General features: G+C 39.7%; 1 long non-coding RNA gene across 3 annotated transcripts; it reads left to right on the plus strand.

The window, feature by feature from the left end:
• The first annotated feature begins 2694 nt into the window (after positions 1-2694).
• On the plus strand, positions 2695-6250 carry LOC149673392 (uncharacterized). 3 transcript variants are annotated; one of them, XR_016367074.1, is made up of 3 exons: positions 2746-3269; positions 3346-5489; positions 5572-6250. It is a non-coding gene; the product is annotated as an uncharacterized LOC149673392 (long non-coding RNA). The 3 variants fall into 3 exon arrangements; XR_016367072.1 differs by having other exon boundaries at positions 2695-3269; positions 3346-6250; XR_016367073.1 differs by having other exon boundaries at positions 2695-3228; positions 3346-6250.
• The last annotated feature ends 8202 nt before the right edge of the window (positions 6251-14452 follow it).

The raw sequence follows: 14452 nt of genomic DNA on the forward strand, positions 1-14452 counted from the left end.
AACTCCAGAGAGAGTACCGCTTCACCAAGTACCAGAAGAAGACCAACCTGCTGAAGGCGTGCAAGAAAGGGAAAACACCATTCCAAAGGAACCTTTTTCCCCAGCAAGAGTACCAATCACGCAACCTCCTGAGGGAACACCTCCCCAAGAAGCGCCAAGGGAAAGACCTCAACCTTCCTCCGAGTCCTTCGAGGAAGTTGTGGAGATGATCGGACCTTTCCGATTTGTGGACAAGATACCGAAAACGAAGTCAAAAGAAGCTGGACCGACTAACACCGAAGTCCAGCCAGCGGAAAAGGTCCAGCCGGATGAAGGTCAAGAGAATATAATCAGTCCCGACGTAATACATCCGGAGACCGTACCATTGACTCCTGAACCACAAGCTCAATTGGAACCTTCAAAGCCTGAAAAAGAAAAAAGAGATCACCCGACTACGACAACAACCGAAAGCGTTCAACCCAAGAAAAAACTCTTCGAAAATTGAGCACTTCAACGGATGTAGAGAGAATACCGGAACAGGAGAGGAGAGGTCCTACAACCACTTTGCCCGCCGCTCCGGAACCAACACAAACACATATAAGGAACGTATCGCGCAGCAGTCTTTCGAGTGATGAGCCAGAGATCCCCGATCTCAGCAAAAGACATCACCCTACCACTTCCTCTTCTATTATTGGAAGACGAAAGAAACCGCTACGAAAAGTATCGAGTAGCAGAAATACAGCGATAAAAGAACCAGCCATTTCTCATCCGCAAGGTAGACCCCGAAGAAAAAACTGTCCACCGGATCAGCGTCGAGATCAACTAAGTTCGTCTTCGGAAGAGATCGACAGAAAAGAAGATAGACAACGGCGACAAAAGCGCAAGAGAGCCACAGCGACGACAAGCTCGTCAACCAAGCCCTTGAAAAAGAGGCCAAAAGTCCATGCTCTATCAACTAGTCCTGAAGGCGAAACCCCTCTTCCGACAAATGGAACACGTTCAACGTCGCCAGCAGCTACGAACCTAAATCCCTTAGCTCCCATGGATGAATTGTCAGAATCCGTGAGTACTGGAGAAGATATTCACTCTCCTGACACTCCGGCTATAGCAGAACAGTTCCCCACGAACTATGAGAAACCATTCAAGTCGGGATGGGTTCGAGAATTGTGTTATAGACACACAGTACAGCCAGGCAAAGTAGTCCTGGATGTATATTATTATCCACCGGGACGAAAAAGTCGCATGTTACGTTCACCAAATGAAGTTGCACAGTACCTTCGACAAAAGGATATTAGGGACCTAGACCCCGTAGACTTTTGCTTCAAGAGAGTCCCTATAGCAAAACCACCTTGGGAAAGGGTTCGACTAGCCCACCCAAGACGCTTGGCGCCAACAGCCGTTTAACCGGAACACGACGTGTTCATACCATTGCGATCCGTCACGCTCGATCTCAATGGGAACTCTTCCTACATCCCTATGGGACTTTTCTAATTTTCTTCCTTTTAGATGGCTACTCTTCCTCCTCTATATTGGAGACTGGCTCCCCGTCTACAACGCGGGCGGATGACCACCATCGCTCCGGAGGACTACCTTTTGAGACCGGTCCCACGAGAACAACCTATAGTATCGTTACCCGTAGCCCACTCCTTTGGACCACTCTCCAGAGAAGAAGAGATCATTCCCGATGCACAATTCCTTCCTCTTCGGATCACGACACTGGTTCCCGAACCGGACGTACTGGTCCTGACGGAGGAAAATGAGGATTTTGGAGGCAGAGGCCTTAGACCTGCCGCGCCAAAGACCCAATCGGGGAACAATGCCGGTATTGTCAGTCTCGGACGGGACAGGACCATTTCACGCGGCCGCTGCCGAAGCAGCCCCACAGAAATCCCTAGACGAAATTATGCTCGAAATAGCCAAAGAGTTCCCAGACCCAATGCCGACCATTCGTCCACCGGTCGTAGACCAACCGCACGCTCCACCAGCTGCCATGCTGATGACCCCTCCTTCCGCTGTCGTCCCATAGCCAAGAGCTCCACGAGTGGACCCAGCGTCGTTAACGAAAACGGTTCCTCAGGAGGCCGAAAGCCTTCAACAGGTTCCCGCCGAAACGATCCCCAAGGTAGCCGCCCAGGGTCTCGTCACCTCACAGCAAACCCCTCTTCTCGACACCGTCCCACTGCCGGACCCGCCAATCGCCGACATCCAGCGTACCCCACCACCTGAACCAGAACAACTTCCATTGCCGGACCCCATCGAGGCAGCCGAACCAAGAACGCCGAACCCTTTTCCCCCCGGGTCGCAAGAATTCCGCGATTTCGAGGACTATGGCCCCCTCCCGATCCCCCAGAACCGGCTTTACCAATTTGACGAGTACGATAAATTATTCCTCGAAGATCTCCCCTATCTTCAGGAGCCTCCACATGACAGGGAACTTTTTCCCGTTGCATGAGACAGGATACCGAACAGCATGGCCATCCGTCTATACCCCATTCACCGGGACGGGTATCCCCTATTACGCCGTCCCAGCACGGCCTATGTGTGTAAAGCATGCGACGCGGTCGGACGACACTTCTCATCTCTTTGCCCCAGAAAATTTATTCTTCGCGACCGGCGTAACGGCCTTATGAAGACGACGGTTCAAACCGATTGAACCTTGATATTCTACAGGGCCGGTAGGCCCTTGTAGATATGACATGACACCCTTCCGTAATGTTAAAGGAAAAGTCACACCTTTTAGGGTTAGCGTCCCATAGAAAAAGCATTAAAAAATTTTCAGTTTTTTAAGGCAATTGTGGCAGGCCATACGGAAAAACTATAGCGAAGTTAGTTTTCGGAATACTTCTAAATTAACAAGCATTTATTAAATGGGAAACTTACGTGTTTCGATTTTTAATTAATGAATTCTAATTTTTGTAATTTAACTAATTAAGATAGTACGTCAAAAAATTACTTTTGGGCCAGAAGTCAGCCTAACTTTATAGCACGCTTAAACCTAATTCTACATTTCGTTCTCGTTGACAACTAGAAGGGCCTAGGTTTGTGGGTGCTAACAAGTTACGTTGACATATTTCAAATGTTGGCTTTCTTGCTGATTTTCCTAATTTCTTAGCAGTGGACGCTAACAAATTAGTTTGGTATTTCGTCCGAGCTTGAGCACCTTTATATGTATTTTCTAATTAACTGTAGCACCCTTAATAAGAAATACGTCGTTATCAGGTCGAATTTTCGTCTAGAAAAGTAATTCAGGTAAATAATTACAGTTAACAGAGGTTTTTATATCATTTAAAGTAAGTTTTTGAACGTTCTTTACGGCCAAGGCTTAAGTTGTATAGACTAATAGCACCCCATCTTATTTCCACATAGAGCTTAATACAGTCGAAGGCAGAGGGCTGCCATTACCCTATTTTAGTTACTCTTTAAAGATTATTAAAAAGGCTGATTTCCAGCTCTCATTTGTTTTGGAATCCTGTGTATAGTCTGCTCAATTTTATGCTAGAAACATAGCCTAACCGGGTTAACACTAGGCTTTTTATGCTGTATTTACCGTGTGCGCTTCCAATAAATGGCATACCTATTCAAATTATTAACGTGTTGAAATAAAGATAATGCTTTTCACCCTGTGAAAAGATCGAAAACTTCAAAATACCGCTGGTAAGAAGACAAAAAGCTTAATATGTTTTCCCTACTGCAGAGTCGTGATGTTTACGTTAGCGCAGCTTAACTATTTGTTACAACAGTGGATTTTGTTAATTCATAAATATAAGTAACAGTGGTGCTGATTAATCCAGGAGGATAGTGTCGTTATGTAATTTAATTAGTCAAATAATTTCCACGTTTACATCAGCGCAGATTTTTCCAACGTAACCACGTCAGCAACGGAGGGTTACGTTGTTGGCTATCTCCACAGTTCACATTTATTTGTCTAAATTGCTATGAATTGTTTAGGTATTTAATTTAATTACTGTTATTGAAGCCAAAGTTGCTAAACTATAGAATCACATCATTCATTAACATATGTTATAGATGATTTTTATGTTACCGCAAATTTAGCACGTGGTATGATAAAAGTTTAACACATTGTGTTGGCAAGAATGAAAAACTCTTCTAAACTTTACAATTAAGGTGATTTGAAACTCATTTTATAAGCTAAATCAACACTGCCAAACCTCAATCCTTCATTAATTTCAACTTAATTATGTATAATTAACGTTAATTTAAACATGAAATATACATATTTAGATGAGAACTCGAGTAACTTTGAAATAAAATACTTAATTAAGATTAAAACTGCACAAGCTGTTAGTATAGCCCCATGTTTTCTATCTCATACTTAGTTAATTTAAATTATCTTTAAAGTACATTAATAGGCGCGAAATTCGAAAGTTTAAGGTAAAATAAGAGTCAAAACCCACTAAAAATTGCAATTAAGGTTAAGTATATATTGAAAGTCATTTATAACCTAAATGTACACTGCCGAAATACAATCTTACGTTAATTTTAAATCAATTAAATATAACTAACGTGAAATTAAACCAAAAATTTTCATTTTTTGGATAAAAAGCTCAAATAACTTTTAAATAAACTGTTTAATTAAGATTAAAAACTACCCAAGCCGTTGGTAAATCCCAATGTTTTCTATTTCACACTTCAGTTAATTTCAACTATGTTTAAAGTACATTAATTGGCGCGAAATTCAAAAGTTTAGGGTAAAATAATGACTGTGGCAAAAATGTTAAACTGCTTAAAATCTTCCAATTAGGGTAAAAAATTCCAATAAATTATACTTTTAAGCTTAATCGACTCTCCCGAACTGCGCTCAAATTAAGATTAAAACAACGCAAGTTTTTCGCACAGCCACAGATGTTTCCTATTTCACTTTCGAATTAATTTAATTCATCATTAAAATACATCAAAAGCGCATACATATTTTAGAGTAATTGCAATTAAAGTTAATATTTCATTGAAACTTGTATTATAAACTAAATCCACACTAGATAAACCGTTAAATTAAACTTAATCAAGTATAATTAATGTGAAATTAACCCAAAACACGAATGTTTTTGGTAAATTCATGGATACCTTATAATTTAACTAACAAATTATAATTAAAACTACACTTATCTTTCACTCAGCCTCCATTTTCCTGTTTAATTCTTACACTTAAAAAATTTAAAATCATTTTTCCCATATTGAAAAGAGAGCCATTGAAAAGGCGCGAAATTTAAAAGTGTTTTGGGAAGGAGGGGGCGGGGGTACAGTTTGTGTGCCTTCTTAACAGGAGTATTGTTACAATTGTAACACTACAGACCTTGTATTTCTAATGGAACCGGCAATACCGCAACGCCGAGCCGAAAAACCAGGATGGTAATTGTTTGGACCTATCGGGTGAGGACATTGGAGCACCAAAAACATACCGCGGTGTCACTTGTTGAACGTTAAAGCGACCTTCATCACTTTAAATCCCATGACCTGCTCAATCTGGCAATCTTTGAAAACTCAACTTTGAGGTACTTCCGGTCCCTTTTGATATAAGGGTCTCCAGTGTTGGAGCTAAGTATAAGAATTACAGTAGTTAGTCTCGTTTCCTAGCAAAATGCCAACCTGTTCTAACCAGGACAAATTGGACAGGATGTTTATTTTGGGTGAAGGTCGCAGTAACGTTCAACTAAAGGCAGTGCTTTATGCCGAACGGTTTCCACACCGACAACATCCGGTGCGAAGCACCTTTTCCGACATTGGCGAGCACCTTCGTGATTTCGGTAGTGCAAGATCATGAACGTAGAAGAGACTGTATAGTCTGTAATGAGGATATAGATTTTGACATCGTAGCACGTTTTGAAGCCAATTCATGCTAATAGTAGAGCGGTGGAACAAGAAGTTGCACTAAGCCATTCTACTGTTTGTGCCAGTTTACAAGGGCATCATTACTGGCATTATCATACCCCCTACATCAAGCCTTAACGGACGAGGATTTCGTAAGACGGCAATACCATTAGTCTTACTATGCGTCATGAGTTTACTGCTTGCAAATGTATTGCAAGACATGGACAGTCGTCTGGAAGATTGCCTAAACCACAATGGTAGAAACGTCGAATATTTACGTTGAGGTGTTTACCAAACAGTTAAGAGGTTGCAATTTGAGGCCCACGTTCTAAGACTAATCGTAGGACAGTGCTTTAAAATATTTTGTTGCATTCTCCAGTATTCTTTTTGTACCTTGTCACTCGTTGTCACTTGCATACAATAAAACATGAATTCTAAACATTTATTTACACCCTGTATAATTTAGTATGACATCACCCGTTGGCAGTATTGGGGGTTGTACATAAAGGAAGCTGTTGGTCTGATCTCGACACCACTGTATACGTATACAGTGTACGAAACAAATATTTTTCTTCCATATTTCAAACACCGTCGTTTTTAAGCTTCTTTCATAAATAAAGTGCAACATTATATGCTTATCGAAATCAATGTTATTGGATATAAGTTAAATGTAATTAACGATACTGAAGTACTTCTTTAAGGAATTAGAAATAGATCAACCCCAAATGTATGACGGTAAAGCTAACATAATTATTCAAAATTTAATTACATTAAGACTGAAGTAACAGAAATTATAAAAAAACGTCTTGGTTTGGACCAAGGCCGAAAAAACAAACGATATGTGTGAGGTTTATCAATTGGCTGAAGTTTCAGATATTGCAATTTTTTTAGTTATTTTTATCCATTTAATCCTTAATCAATATTAAATTCAATCAACTGATTTTACTGTTAATCGATCTATTCCCTCTAAATTAATTGAAAAAATTACATATCTACGCTTTTTCAAGAACAATTACATTTTCCGAAAACATTTTATCATGAAATTAATTATTTTGAAGGGATTTCGTGTAAGCACTTGACGGACATAGTTTTAATTGTTGCTGGCTTGACAAATTTTCAAGTTTGCATCAAAAAAAAAAACTTAAATCGGTAAGTTGCTAAGAAGACTGATGTTAAAAAAAATATGATAATTGAAATTTATTTTGTTCAGACTAGTTAATAAACGAATGCCGTATACTTAAGACAAAGCAACATCGTTTATCATGTGTGGTTTTTGTTAGTAAGTAGCTATCTGTAGCACTGGAAAAATATGATATCGGTATAAATATAACCAAAGGTATAGGTAAAGATTACATAAAAAGAAATACGTTTCAGTACCAATGGCTTTTGTATTCATTTCCATTCATTACTAGTTAAACGAAGAAGGTCACACTTAACTTAACCCCCCCCCCAAGAAAGTATAAAGTACGAAGAGGGAAATTGCAGTGCAACCTTTCTTTCACAGTCGCGACATTAGAAATGTAGCATTTCGATATACGAAATTAAATGTATGAATTCGTGCAACACCCTGGTTTGGCATCCACTATTAAATATTTACATCTTCCTTTCGAATTATGTCAAAGTTCGCTTGGTCTTTTTAGACACAGTATTTCAAATATTCAATATTAAATCCCTCAACACGTACTCCCTTCAAAATAATTAATTTCATGATAAAATGTTTTCGGAAAATGTAATTGCTCTTGAAAAAGCGTAGATATGTAATTTTTTCGATTAATTTAGAGGGAATAGATCGATTAACAGTAAAATCAGTTGATTGAATTTAATATTGATTAAGGATTAAATGGATAAAAATAACTAAAAAAATTGCAATATCTGAACTTCAGCCAATTGATAAACCTCACACATATCGTTTGTTTCCTCCCTTCTAATTATCTTTCCTTGCTTTCTTCTACATCTTCTCCTTCTTTTCCGAGGGGGTGCATGCAGCGGCCTCACCTCTGAAGCCGTTGCAGACGATGACGGAGGGCTGAGCACCCTGTCCACTTTTGGGGACTATGTTCAGCCCGCCGTCATTTAAGCTCCTCCTCCTTTCTTATCCTTTAACCCCGGTTCTAAAATCAACCCGAGGCGAAAAGGAACGCCGGTTTTGTTTCTAAGAGTTAGTTCGCACCTTTTGTTTCTACGGGGCAGTTCGTTTTTGGTTCCTGAACAGTTAGTTCGTTTTTGTTTCTCACGGGACAAGGCACGGGTCCAGGCTCGGTTTAAAGTAATTTCGAAAACGAAATAAATTGTACTCCGCGTAATACCGCGATTTCCAAACTTGGATCTGGTTAATTTTGAAGTTAAAAAGAAATCGAATTAATAAAAATTTACTCAAAGAGCAACACAAGGTATGTTTATTTTCCTTTGGATTAAATTCCCTTACGGGACGATAGTGACGGTTTTGAGTTAGGCCTAAACAACTCCCCTCGCTATTGTACACAAGGGACTTGTAGCGCGAACCCCCAACGACCGGCCGATAGTTCTTTTCCGAGGGGTTCCGTTACAATATTATAATTAATATAATCATAAATAATTAGCATAATGCATACATAATTAGCATAATGTATACATAATTAGCATAATGCATACATAATTAACATAATGCATACTGACAATCGCTATAAATTATCAAAATAAGTGTCATGCTTATGGTTATAAGTCTTAAGGGGCGTTTTCCTAGCGACGGGTTTTTTCCGCCGCGTGCGACGGAACACGCCGACGGGACTACGCTCCCCACTGAAGCAACGGGAAAATATGAAAGTGTTTTCCTAGAAAGAGTAAGACGTAACACGTCCGCTTCCTCCGCCGGCGCATTAAGCCGACGTCGTTCAAAAGGAGTCAAGCACGTTCCGCGCTGAGCGATTTTTCAAGTTTTTAGGTTTTGGTTGTAATATTAATTGTTTAATTAATGCCATCTGACCGCTTCTCAGCCTCAGAGGACGCACAACTCATAGAGTTTGTGTCCGGGCATCCATGTTTATGGAATATGGCTGACAACGAGTGGAAATACATCTTAAAAAAAGACTTGATTTGGAACCTTAAAGTTAAAGCTAGTTTTTCTTCTGGTGTGATGGGTGTTGCAACTCGATTACATATATTTGTTTCCAGTTTATCTTCAATAAGATGTAGCAGAAAGGCAAACTGGTCTGGGTTAAATCTAAAATATTCTTTAAATTTCACACTGTCGGAGAGCAAATGGTTGTTAATCAAAATAGTGTAAGCTTCTTCTCGTCGACGTAAAATCATTTTTCTTGTTGCCCTGCGTTTCCTTTTAATGACTCTATTTACTATATAGTCTTCCTCGTCTTCAGAATCATCCAGATATTTTTTGATTAGAATATAAGGCAGTATTTTTTTTCCTTTATGCAGCATGTTTTTGTTGTAAATCATCCGCTGGTCGCTGTTCTGCTACGAAAGACGCGTCGTGCTATACTATTCCTTGGAAAACATTTCGCGCCGCGTGATATATCGCGCCGTGCTCAGCGGAATGCGCGAGCGTGTTCCGTCGCACGCGGCGGAAAAAACCCGTCGCTAGGAAAACGCCCCTTAACTTCTTTGTATTCACGCCTTAATGAGTTTCGACTGACGTTCGCCGGCCCAGGCATAAATTTCGTTGAGCTGACTTGGAATTATTTACTAGGGGACTTCGGGTGAAGGAAGGAGAGCAAGTTTACTCTTAAGAGATTCAAAACCGAAAGACCCTTTATTTTCCAGTACAAAAAGACAATATACAGTTTTTACATTGTGATTCCTTGATTCTAAGAAGTCAGATTGACATGTAAATTGATGGGGGCCATATAGGTAAAAAAAGAGTAAATACGAAGCTACTCTACAAGTATTGCCCGGAAATGGTGCAACCGATCCAAAAACCTAAACATTTATATTCAAGCTTAAATATTTCGTTACGCTCAAGGGTTTAGAAAGTTTCCCTTTGTAAAACTCAATAGTAAGCTAGTCTTTCGCTATACCCATTTCAACTGATACATTTGTCATTTGGACGTGATAATGGCAGGAGATAAGGGTTGGCGCCTAGTTGGGATGGACAGGTCGGGGTTGTTTCCTTCCTCTGATCTGTAGATTCTTACTTAAAAAGAAATAGTCGTGGTAGCTTTTACCTTAATCCTTTAGGAGACTCATGGGAAGAACAAACAGTTTACTTTCCCCCCTCTTTCGAGGAATTCTTCTTTATGAATATAATGGCAGTAGCGGCTCCGTAACCTGGGTGGCTTACCCCCTTCTACCGCTAAAATGTCCTATTGCCGGAGTATGACATCATTGGCTTTTCTCTGGTTTTTGGAGTGTTTTATGGAAAAGTACCATTTTCTATGCCCATTCTAAACCCCTACCTCATGTCCATTTTTAAATTATAACTTGCGGTGTCGTTACGAAGGCTAGAGATTCATTTTCGTTCTTGCTCTCCAGTAAGCAATTTTCTCCAAGACGACTGATAAAACCACTCAAACAATTTACGCTAAAAACGCTTGGGGTGAACTTGAAGTAGAAATTGGCGACCTGCGCACCTGGCCAAATTCCATTAGGGATTTATTTTGGAAAAAAACCCTTGACGAAGAACAATGACCATTTAGTGGAAATTTGCGCGTTCGGGCTTTTAAACGGCGAGCGTGAAACCACGCTAATAGGCGCGTTGATGTTTACGAAAGTCGGCCATTATTTTTCAGACGTGTCAGCAGCCGTGATGGCTATTTATTTCGCGTTGAACTCGAGCAGAGACTTGCGAAGAACCGTGTATAGTTTTCACGTACGGCTTGGAAAATGTTTAAACTTGGAAAAAAAATGGTAAGCAACTTTTAAATTATTTCTTTTTTAAAAAGGCGGAACAATACCTCTTTGCACTATATTTTTTGAGCTAAATGTAATTAATTCGGAACTTCAACTGTCAAAAAGTGCTTTTAAAGTGCTTGAATTCAAGAAATTTCCGATATCGCATTTAAAATCTGAATTGCTTTTATTTATAGGGTGAAAGAGAAGTTTGATATTTTTCCGGCTGTTGAGTCGTCTATGAGGACTTCAACGCCCAAAAAAGGTATGCCTCTTTTCAGAAGCATGCGCAGTAGCGTCTAACGAATTCCTTAGTTTTTAGTACAGTACCTTTCAAGGGAAAATATTAAGCCTGAACATAGACAATCTCACCCTTTCAAAGCCAAATTTTACTTTTTGAAAGAATAGACGAATTTGAGAGATTTTTGAATTTCAACGCAATTATTAGGAGGGATTTGAAAATGTCAATGTTTATTCTCATTAGGACATATTTAGAGATTTTGGGATTTCGATAAAAGTGTACGGGATTTTGACTAGTGTCCGACCCCCCGATTCTTGCAAACTGAAAGTGGTGCAAAGCGGGTTCTAGGCTTGTTCTAGGGTTCTAGCGAACTGATGATAAACAAATTAAACAATAAAGGACTCTGAATTTTTTTCCCCAATTCTTGCTTTCGTGAAGCCTCTTTATTTATTTTCAGTTCGCTAGAACCACACTGCACGGTTAGGGTTTTTTCTCATCCATGTTTGGAGCAAGAAATATTTTGAGAGGGTTGCTTTTCCACGAATAGCCCAGGACTTTTAGGGTTTGACCTAGAACATTTGAACATAAAGATGAAAATTGGTACATGTGTTGTTTTTGACCCAACAAAAAATATACTAAAAGTCCCCTGCTGTAGAGCGCGAGCTTTCGCCGCCATCTTGGAAAATGGCCGCCGGGAATGCCAGCTACAATGTATTCCACGTTCTTCTTCAAAAATTATGAAAATTGGTACACATAATGATTGAAAACACATGAACATCATGGCAAACTTTTACAGCTCTGTGTTCAATAGTTTGGTCGTCATATTGGAAAATGGCCGCCGTGAATGCTAGGTACAGTATATTTCACCATGTTGTTGGAAAATTATGAAAATTGATAGGTATTATAATCAGAGCTGTGTGAACCTCATAGTAAAATATTGAAGCCATTAGTCAGATATTTTGGCCGCCTTGTTGGAAAATGGCCGCCATCAATGCCATTTAGATAGAGTATATGGTTCAAGAATTATGAAAATTGGTAATTATTATGTTGAAGACCATCTAAATATCATACTTGAATATTGAAGACGTGCTACTGATAGTTTGGGCGCCATCTTCGAAAATGACTGCTCGAAGTGCCAAATATACTACTGATATATAAATTTTTTCGATATTTGTTTATTGAGTAGATGATTTTCATTAACGTAATGAACAACAAAAAATGGATATTTCGAAGTCGAAATTATCGACGCCATCTTTAAAAATGGCCACACGAAAATCATTGCCCTAAATTCTGAAAGAAAGTTATTCTAAGCTGTTATTCTCAACATGTTGATTAGAGAATATGATTTAATATGGGGTTTATACATTCTAGTGTTGTTTAAGATTAGAATTTAGACAAATATCTAACATTTCATTCATATTCATCGTCATCCTGATGATTGTTCATAATAATTGCATGTCAGAACCCTTGATTAGGCGCTACACCTAGCTGAAGGCCTTATCAGCGCCCCTCCCCATCATATTCCAAATTTAACCTGCGGAACCGCCGTCATGGCACACGGGATCGGCCAGCGGGTCCGACAAACGCCACTTGAGCAGGTGACTGAAGTTGGACACCGTCAGCGGCGAGCCCAGTCAGGAGGTGGTCGGTGACAGGGAAGGATTAAGGCAGCAGAAGACTCGAGGGGACGGGGGGGTTCTCTCCAAGCACAAAAGTGCCATACGGCCCAAACAAATAGTGTATTCGTGACCCCTAGATGGTGGCCAATAGCGGGGGTGAAAGCGGCCCAGCAAAACCTTCGCGGAATGGGGCAAGGAACGGTCTGAACCAAGGGCGAACCCAAGGAACTCCCGAACCGTCACACCGAACTCGGGCCCCTCCGCCACGACAAGTCCTTTGAGTTAAAAAGGTTAAGAGAACACTTCTTTCATTTACATGCTGTAACTGGGTGTGGTTATGATAAGGCGTGGTTTAAAGTAATGACAGATAATCAACATCTTACAAATTTGTTGCGCTTTTTTAATGACCATATTGCATCTAAGGGAGCCATAGCTGCTGCCGAAGAGAGATTTCTTTTCGCTTTTTTTAGGGTGATAATTGACACACACTGTCAAGTCCTCATTTGATCTCGCCAAGCTTCATCCAACAACCGACGCCCCAAAACTACATTTTTGCCGAGCGTATCTTCAAGTCCAACAATAGCTAGGAAACGATTTAATCCCGAACAGTGGGGATTGGTTCGCGATCGGGAAAGTCGAAGAACCATCCACACCATTCTCCTTCCGGCATCTGATGAACTTATAACACTCATTATTTGTACCTGCAGCCTGCAGAACATCTTGTGTCAAGAACTGTGAATGTAGACGATCTGGATTAGCTTGCTGGGCAATGTGTGGTCATTGTCAAGGTATAAGCCATAATAAAAAATCTTCAGGATGACGAGAAATATGAACGAAATGTTAAAAATGTGTCTTAAATCTAATCCTTAACGACACTAGAATGTATATACCCCATATAAAACGGTTTTTCCAGACCAAAATCCGAGTAATATGGCTTTCCTTTTCTTTTTTCCAGATTTTAGGATAGTAATATTTCAGCGAGCATTTTTGAAGATGGGTTGATAATTTAGAATCGAAAATAGTTATTTTTATGGCGTTTTAAACGTTCATGAAAATCATCTACTCAATAAACAAATATCGAAAAATTTTATATATTAGTAATATATTTGGCACTTCGAGCAGTCATTTTCGAAGATGGCGCCCAAACTATCAGTAGCACGTCTTCAAAATTCAAGTATGATATTTAGATGGTCTTTAACATAATAATTAAAAATTTCATAATTTTTGAACCATATACTGTATCTAAATGGCATTGATGGCGGCCATTTTCCAACATGGCGGCCAAAATATCTGACTAATGGCTTCAATATTTTACTATGAGGTTCACACAGCTCTGATTATAATACCTATCAATTTTCATAATTTTCCAACAACATGGTGAAATATACTGTACCTAGCATTCACGGCGGCCATTTTCCAATATGGTGACCAAACTATTAAACACAGAGCTGTAAAATTTTGCCATGATGTTGAAGTGGTTCCAATTATTATGTGTACCAATTTTCATAATTTTTGAGGAAGAACGTGGAATACAGTGTAGCTGGCATTCCCGGCGGCCATTTTCCAAGATGGCGGCGAAAGCTCGCGCTCTACTGCAGGGGACTTTAAGTATATTTTTTGTTAGGTCAAAAACAACACGTGTACCAATTTTCATCTTTATGTTCAAATGTTCTAGGTCAAGCCCTTTTTTGGCCTATCTGTCCTGGCCTAGAAGGGTATGACGTCAGGCCATTTCATCTCGGCTCGTTTCGACAACTTTTGAGCCGAGATTTTACGTGGCTATTACCATGGAAGAAAAGTATGGAAGGTGGCCTTTTTTTTTTGGAAAAGTGACTGGTAGCCCTGCCTGTAACAAAAAGCTGGCTGCGCCATCCATCCTTCATTATTTGTTCATTAAGCGAAGAAAACGTTATGGTAAAATCAAATGGTTGGTTAGCGCCATAGATATATATACGGGTCTAGATAC

Source organism: Phalangium opilio, unplaced genomic scaffold (assembly GCF_054372755.1).
Source record: "Phalangium opilio isolate 3A_F unplaced genomic scaffold, DU_Popi_V2 ptg000052l_1, whole genome shotgun sequence".
NCBI lineage: Eukaryota > Metazoa > Arthropoda > Arachnida > Opiliones > Phalangiidae > Phalangium > Phalangium opilio.